This window comes from Neolamprologus brichardi, chromosome 17 (genome assembly GCF_056152115.1).
Source record: "Neolamprologus brichardi isolate AB-2024 chromosome 17, ASM5615211v1, whole genome shotgun sequence".
Taxonomy (NCBI): Eukaryota; Metazoa; Chordata; class Actinopteri; order Cichliformes; family Cichlidae; genus Neolamprologus; species Neolamprologus brichardi.
The window spans coordinates 35,844,141-35,849,138 of NC_142120.1; positions in this window are offsets into that span (position 1 = coordinate 35,844,141).

A 4,998-nucleotide genomic window follows, 5' to 3' on the forward strand; every position below is an offset into this window, starting at 1 on the left:
TGTAGCAGGGAAAATAACTTGCATCAAAGTAACAAACCTGTGAGTTCTGGCTAACATGTGATCTTTGCTACTTTTGGGACTTGCTGCTCTTTAGCGATTTATCCACTCCAATACAGTGTATTTACAGATGTTACAAGAGCTATTCAAACTGCTGAAAAAACCATCAGCTCATGTTAAAATTAAGGAACAAACCTCTGACTTATTGGGAAAGGTTTGGAGTCCTCTTTTTCTTCTTCTTCTTCTTTCTCTATATTTCAGAGTAAATACCCTGAGCCTTGCTCTGCTGGAGGTTTCTTCCTGTTAAGAGGGAGTTTTTCCTTCCCACTGTCACTAAAGCCCTTGATTATAAGGGGTCATATGATTGTTGGGGTTACTGTAGGGTCTTTATCTCACAATATAAAGGGCCTTGAGTTAAGAAGTTCAGTCTTGATTTGTGATAGTGTTGTGATTGAACTTCTGACATTTTTAATTTTTCTTTTTATGCTTGTCTGGTTAACTTAATGAACTTTTCTCAGTGAATAAAATCAACTGTTAGTTTCACGAACTATGTTAGCATCTGTTTGTGTGCAATGCATCCCAAGGTTACCGTGTATATATAGTCCTTACTAAATAACAGAAAAATTAAGCACATCCTCACTTTAAGAGGAAAAGTAGCAGCTGGTGTATTCAGGTGTGTCTAAATACAGGGCAATAATCTTTCCAGAAGTGGACATTCTTGCAAATCCAACCCAAGGTAAGATTGTGCAATGCTTAGAAAAACTGCAAAATACCTAAGAGCTACATCTCAGATTCTGAGGGCCCCAGTTAAACTAGAAAAGGTCTGAACGAATATGGGTTGTTTGGAAAGACTGCTGGGAGAAACAGACAAAAATGCCAAACTTAAGGCTTCAACATTTCAAATAGTACAGTCAGGTTCATCTGCTGGTGCTTTTACTGGAAAAACATGCATTCAAATTCAGAAATGCCACAAATCAAAGTCTTAAGCTGGACCATGCCAGGCATAAAGATGCTACTGTGCCCCATCTCTGGTCAAGGTACATGTTATACTTTGGAATAATACTTTTTTGGGGGCAGATCAACCACAGCTATCTTATGGTTCATTCAATCAATCAATCAATCAATCAATCAATAAGCACATTTAAAAACAACACAGGTTGGCCAAAGTTCTGCATATAGTAAAAAAGTAAAAAGTAGATCAAACACACACAGAGAACAAAACAAAACTCAGTCACAATTAAAAGCTAGAGAGTAAAAATGATGTTGCCTCTAACTCGTGTCTGATGCTGACTTGACTTGCTCAGGTGTGCAGTTCAGCCTGTTTGCCTGTTTTTACTTTTTCTAGAGGAATGATTCTCAACAGCATGTGGTGGGGTCAGTGGTCTGTGGGTTTACTTTGTACTGTCTGGATCTGCATGGTGGCTCAAAATCTGATTGTATTTTTCTGCATTAATAATTCTGTCAATTTTAAAAGATCCCTCAAAATCACTGACTGAAATGCAGACAGACCCTTCACCATATCTGTAGACACTCTCTGCTGTGTCCTCTCTCCCAAACTCCTCCATACATATTGACGATAATTTAAACCAAAAGTTTCAAATTTGGATTCATCACTTCATAAGACCTCTTGTTTATATATATTCTTTGCTGAGATTTTGCCCGAATCTTAATGCCACGACTCTCAGATGCTGTAGAATCTTAGGCCTTCCTCTTCTTTTGTCCTCTACTGCACACCCATGATGAGAAGTTTTTTTTTATCAAGAAGCTCTTTGGGAATCATCTTGTTGGTGCTAAAATGCTATTTTATGCATGTCAAATTCTGTTATTTTCAGTCTTAAAAATAGATTTAACTGAAGAAATGGGAACAAATTATGTGTTTTTGCATCAGGCTGCTAATGACATAAAAATAAAGTCTCCTTGGAAGCAGGATATGAAGAAACGATGGCTGGCTTTTTCACAATACTGTATTCCTACTGACTGGGAAAAAATGCTAAAAAATGGTTTGGGTCTTATTGACTGGTGGATATGTCACCAGATAACAGTCAGTGGTGTGAAAAACGATGACAAGAACAGGGCAGTTTCTTTGCAGCAGGCGAAACTCCCATTTGTTGGAGCAGATTTGCAGTCTGGAGTCCCATATCCACACTCCAGCTAAAAGAGCATGTGGTGATATATTCAGATGTTAGTGAATAATCATTCCTGTACAACATAAGATGGATGAATAAAAATATAATGAAATGTAATTATTGTTTATAGAAATGCTGCTAACAGTGCAATGGAATAAGACATCATAGGACGCCAGCGGGTCAGCCCCTGTTGGTTGGTTGACTACAGTTTTTAATGATGACCATTTTTTTGACATCAAAGCTCAAAGCTCGGCTTTATTTACTTTTAAGGCAATAGTAGAATATTTCATATATAAACATTATGTAGGAGTAGGAACTTAATATTGATTTGTAAATAACCGGACATGAATAACTTGAGTTTATTATATAAAATGATACTACAGTATATTTCTAGGCAGCTCATTCTCTAGTCAAGGTTCTCTTTAAAGATATGACACATTTTGGGATCAACGTGACAGGAAGCCAGAAATGTAAAAGTGAGGTCAGAGGTCAAAGGTGACATGCTATTTGGATGTAAATCATGTCTAATGTTTTAAAAATAAAAGACATTTCATGAAAGTTTGACTTTATTTGACCTTGAAGAAGAGGTAAGAGGTGCAAAGTAATGTGATATTTAAATTCCCCTATATGCCTTATGCCTATATGTTGTAATTACAAACTATGGGAGTAAGAATTAAATAGCTTTACATCTAATTTATATAGAATCGTTTTGACCTTCGGATTAATCTGCTGACCTTGAAGGAGAGATAAGAAGTCAAACACTCATAGTTTCTAAATTTAAGGCTTTTTGTCAATTTTTGACCAATGAATATTACGCTGCCCTTGAAGACCTTGGTGGATGTAAAGCAAATTTTAATGGAGTTTTAACATCACCCCGCTCTACAAGGTTTACCAGAATTAATTTAGAACTCTTTGAAATCCCACATTTACAGACAGAATGAAACACATGCACACAAACACGACCAAAAACACAACCTCTCTGGCAGAAGTAATTGCTAACATTAATGGTGGTTACATTCAGGGAGCAACTTTAAGGCCCCTGGTGTGAACTGTTCGTATAAAACTAGTAACTTAAGACACTGCACAAAACAGGAAAAAGAAAAGTCTTCAGCAGTAACTCAGAAACACAAGACAACAAACTGGAAAGCAGTAGGCAGGGCGGAAAAATAGAAGGACACACAAGAGGACAAAAACAGAGACGCAGGGACAGGAAGGAAAAGCGCAGAAGATGCATAATGTAAGTGACTTTTCAAAAGATGAAGGAAGTCACTGAAAAGAGAGAAGAAGCAGAAAATACAAGCTAAGCACAAAAGCTGCAAGAAAAAAGTAACACTAGAAATAAAAATGAATTAATATAACAGAAACGGATATAGGTGTCCTTGGGGGGGAAAGGCTTTTGGTAGGTTTAGACAATAAAAATACACGTGTTTCAAAGTGGGCTTTACCTGGCAGCTCTCGCGTGGAACTACAATGTGAACGCTGGAAAACAATTCCTCTCACTGTTTTTATCCGCTTTCTGTTCCTGCGCTTCTGGCTGGCATGACTCAGGGAAATATTCACTTTTGAGTTTTGTGCCGTCAAAGACACATGTGGGAAGGCTTTGTCTTGTGGGAAAGTGTGGAATGAGAGAGATCCGACCTCTGGGCTGGTGCCAGGTATTGCTCAGAGGAGGGTAGAAGCCAAGCAGTGTGCCTGGTGTTAGTAACACTGAGTCCGGTGCTGCCTGATGGATGAATCACAGTGAAATCCTTCCAGTCTTTGCTTCTGGCTTCATTCCGGATCACTGGGAAGAGGTTTTCTATCCAGCTGTCTCTGTTTTGAGATATGTCATCACTCACATGTGTGTATTTTTTTTTTAACCAGTATACACTTTCCCTTGAAAACCACCTGATAAATTTTCGCTTATATGGTGGGATATTGATAGACAGAATCAACACTGGACCTAACCCCACTAACTGCATGCCTTTAGACTGTGGGAGGAACCAGAGCACCCAGAGGGAGAACTCACACAGACAAAGGGAGAACATGCAAACACCACACAGGAAGGCCCTGGCCAGATGGTGGATTTGAACCCAGCACCTACTTGCTGCCAGGCAAGAGTGCTAACCACCACACCCCATTACCTATCTCAGATTTTAAGTCCTCAATCTATAAAAAAAACTTTTTTGGGTGTGCTATTGTTCAGTGTAACAGCGGTGTACACACAGTTCATTTTTAAGCAAACCACCATAAAGTGTGAGTACGTTGTTGGGTCACCATGTAAGTAAAGTAAAAAGTAAGTAAAATTTTATTTGCATAACACCTTTCAAGATAAAAATCACAAAGTGCTTCACAGAAAAGCTAAAACATAGCCAGAACAGCTGAAACACACATTAGCATTGAAGTCTGAGAGGTTTTATGACTAAAACAGATACCACCAATAAAAGGTCCCAAAGTGTGGTTTGTTGTTGTCAAAGTGGCTGAGGATGCTGGTGAAGACGTGATTTTGATGCTAATAACAGGGGGAGCACGAGTCTTGCTGGGGAAACTGAGAATGAAGATTATGGCAAAAGGACGAGCGTCACAACGTCCATGATGAGTGTAATCAGTTCCCCAGGTAGTGATGATGAAGACAATGGAGCAGGTAGCTGCGATCATGACAATCGTGGTATAAGATGACAGGAAATGACATGGTGAAGAAGTTTAAGACGCTGATTAAGAGAGAGTTGTGACGATAATGAATGAATGAGGTGATGAAGAGCAGCAACCAGATGATTAGAAGACTATAAGGAGGACTGGAACGATGTTTCCTCATCCTCTGCTTTCCCCCCAAGGGGCAACCTCACTGCCGCCCCTCCCATGCACAGCGTTGCCCCGGTGATTGCCGGTTTACGTG